We start from the raw sequence: 3,995 nt of genomic DNA on the forward strand, positions 1-3,995 counted from the left end.
TGACCATCCATGAGGGTGACTGTGTGAGACACCCATTGTGTCTGAGACTGAGCACATGGACGTGCAGCAAGCCTGGAGTCCATGCTGCTGCCTGTGTGTGTAGGGAGGTGAACAGGTGAGGGGCTGTTTTTAGGGGTGTCCTGCCTCTCGGAGGCAGGGTGACATCATCTCTGTATTAATTGGCATGAGCCCCACATCTCAGCTAGCAGAGTGAGGGGGCTGCACCTGGGTCCCCTATCCCCACCCCATCAACAGCAGGGCCCAGAAAACTCAAAGACAAAGGGACAAAGAAAGATACACATAAAGGGACAGACAAGCTGAGGAGGGCATGAGATGAACTCGGAGGTGTAGAGCCCGGGCGGGTGGAAGGACAGACAAAAATATACGCAGGACACCAGGGACATCATTTGCTCCTTCAAAGTATACATGAGTGCTGGCACACAGTAGGGAGGCAGGGAAGCTGAGGCACAAAGGGACAAGTGTGGTCCAGTCCAGCCACATACGTCACGGAGGAGCACCAATGCTGAGTCCTGGGCTCATGCATGAAGAGGACACATCACCCATGAGTGTGCAAGCCACACCCACCCCTCACGGCCCATCAACTCCTGCTCTAGGCTTGCCCCCAGGGGGGACAGGTGACCCACCCCTGGAGCCCTGGGTCAGCTGGGCCAAGGTGCACCTGCTATGGGGATAGACTGGTAGGGATGTGGCCCACAGCAGGTGGAGTCCGGGAGCCTCTGCCTAGGTGTGCACCCTCCCACCTCCAGCCAGGGCAGGAGGAGGGAGCACCAGCCCCGCCTGTCCTGTTGCCATGTTAACAGCCCCACTGAGGGCCTCCCTGCCTGGGCCCAGCCACTGTCCCACCTGTGCCCCCACCCTAGAGACCCCAATGGACACACACAGAGAAGGTGCCAGATAAGTGGACACTGCGTCTGTGTCTCTCCTGTTTTCTGGTGCAGGCTGGAGCAGTATTCTCACATCCTCCATTCTGGGCTCCTCACCCCATGCCATCCCATCCAGAGGGTCTGCTCCTCCAGGCCCCTCAGGGTCAGTGGGATGGGGGGCCGCAAGGAGGCCTTGGGGTGGCAGCACGCCCCACTGCTGAGTAGCGAGGACATTGCCGGAGGAGGCAAAACAGCTTGCTCCCCAGAAGCCCCTCCCCCAGCGCGAGGGTGGGCGCTCAGTGAGGGGCCCAGCTTGGAGCGAATCCCTAGTGCCAGGGGCTGGGGGTGTCCAGGAGCAGGATCAGGATCCGGACATGAAAGGAGGCCTCCCACCGAGGGCAGCTGTTTCCAATAGCGGCTCCTCAGCAGTGGTGGGCCGGTGCCGGGGCAGGGGTGGGGGTGGTGGTGGTGGTGGTGTGGTCTGCTCCGAGGATCCTTGGCCCAGCGGGGGCCCCGCCTGTGGAGCTCCCAAAGGGCCTGGCTCTGCCTGAGCTGGACTGGATGGAGCAGCCCTCCTAGGCACGACCACAGCCCCAACGCCTGGGCGGCTCCGGCCTTGGGTCAGGCTTCCCACCCCTCCCCCTTCTGGCTCCGCCCACCTGCTTCCCCGAGGTTTAGGGAAGGGAAGTCGTGTGTCCGTCCCTCCCCGCTCCCGCTGAGTCAGACCCGCCAGGAACAGACCCAGGCCGCCTAGCTCCTGGCGGGAAGTGCTAGCAGCCCTGCCTGGCAAAAGCCACGGCTCCCACGCCCGGGGCCCAGCCCGGCCCTGGAGTGACCTGGGCTGGGGTGCTGAACCCCGCCCCAGCAAGCAGCCGGGAAGGAGGTCAGGCAGGGGTGCTGAGAGCAGGAAGGCACACCCCTCTCCCTAGTAGACAGGCCATCACAGGACACCCTCGGAAACACCACACACACACCACCAGCCACACACCACACAGAGATACCAGGACCAAGGCTGTGCTCACACACCCAAGCCCAACAAGGCCATGCTGGGCAGAAAGGAGGGACCTAGGCACCCTCCACTCGACTAGACAAACCCTCGAGACAACACAACCACTTAGCTTACCTTCTACAAAACCTATCTACGTTTTTAAGTGAGCAATTCAGTGGTTTTAGTATATAATATGCACAGGGTTGTGCAACCATCACCACTGCCCAATTTTAGCACTTTTCTATCATCCCCCAAACAAACTCATGCCCATTAGCACCACTCCCCATTCCTCCTGCTCCCAGCCCCTGGGAAACACTAATCTACTTTCTGCCTCTGTGGATTTGCCCGTTCTGGACATGTCATATCAATGGAATCATACAAAGTGGCCTCCTGAGTCTGGCTTGCTTCACTGAGCATCATGTTTTCAAAGTTCTTCCATGCTGTAGCACGAATCAGCACTTCGGTCCTTTTTAAGGCTGAATAATATTCCATTGTGTGGACAGGCACATTATCTGTTCATCAACTGATGGACATTTAGGCTGTTTCCGTGTTTTGGCGGTTGTGAAGAATGCTGCTGTGATCATTCACTTGCAAGGTTTTGTGTAGATGTGTGTTCTCATTAAAATTACATAAATTTGTTTTTCTAATAATGAAGTCTGAGTGAGTATAAGTACCTTAAAATCCATATGCTAGAGTAGCTGCCCCAAAAAGGGGTCCAGAGCTGTTGACCTCCAATCCCAATGGGCCCCCCAAAACCAAAGCCCAGTCCTCCAGCCAGCCCATGCCCCCTCCTGCCCCAGACGGAACAGGCTCCCGTCCATTCCACGGAGGGTCTTGGCCAAGTGTGCGGGAGCTCCTGGCCAGGACTGGGGAGGGGGTGGGGTGGGAGCGTCAGGGTTCCTCCGCCTTGGGTTTCAGCTCCCAGCCCACTCCACCTTCCTCCCCCCCCTCTACTTCCGAACCAACGCTCAGCCTCCCGGGCGGGGTGCAAGCACGGTGGGAGCTCCCTGCCCTTGATCTTGTCCTCCCTGCCCCCGACCCGTCCCCCACCCCCTACTTCCCCCGCCCGGTCCCCCACGCCCGCTATCCCCCACGCACCCCTCCCCACGCGCCTGCCCGGTCCCCACGCCCCCATCCCTAAGCCCCCGCCCCGTCCCCGCGCCCGCTATCTCCCACGACCCCAGCCCCCACGCCCCCGCTCGGTCCCCACGCCCCCGCCCCATCCCCTACACCCGCTCTCCCCACGCGCCCCTCCCCACGCCCCCGCCCCGTCCCCACGTCCGCTATCCCCACGCCCCCGCCCTGTTCCCCATGGCCTCCATTCCCCACGGCCCCCGTCCTGTCCTCCACGCCTGCCATCCTCCAAGGCCCACCCCGTCCCCAACGCCCCCGCCCCGTCCCCCATGGCCCCCGTCCCCCATGCCCGCTATCCCCCACGCCCCCTGCCCCGCTCCCCACGGCCCCCGCCCTGTCCCCCCCGCCTGCCCTCCCCACGGCCCCCGGCCCCACGCCCTCCGCCCCGTCCCCACGGCCCCCGTCCCCACGGCCCCCGTCCCCACGCCCCCGCACCGTCCCCATGGCCTCCATTCCCCACGGCCCCCGTCCTGTCCTCCACGCCTGCCATCCTCCAAGGCCCACCCCGTCCCCAACGCCCCCGCCCCGTCCCCCATGGCCCCGTCCCCATGCCCGCTATCCCCACGCCCCTGCCCGCTCCCCACGGCCCCCGCCCTGTCCCCCACGCCTGCCCTCCCCCACGGCCCCCCCGTCCCCCACGCCCCCCGCCCCGTCCTCCGCGGCCCCCGCCCGCCCACGGGAAAACAGGAAGGGGCGCGCGGCGGCGGCGCAGGGAGGAAGCGCAGGAAGCGGCCGGCGGGTGCGGCGCTTATCTCGGGCCGCAGCACGGACCCCTGGCCTCACGCCCCGCGCAGGCCGGCAGGGGACACGGGGGCGGCCGGAGGACAGGGCCGCCTCACCCCCAAGCCACAACGATCACAACTGGGCTGTGGAGGGAGGCGACAAGGCCAGCGAGAAGACTTCACGGAGCCAGGCGGCGCCCCTCCCAGCCGTGAGCAGAGGTCCCCTCACGACACAGCCCGAAGTGACCCAGGGGCCAGCGTCCACCC

Source organism: Ceratotherium simum, chromosome 21 (assembly GCF_057802395.1).
Source record: "Ceratotherium simum simum isolate JZ-2026a chromosome 21, ASM5780239v1, whole genome shotgun sequence".
In the NCBI taxonomy this organism is placed as follows: domain Eukaryota; kingdom Metazoa; phylum Chordata; class Mammalia; order Perissodactyla; family Rhinocerotidae; genus Ceratotherium; species Ceratotherium simum.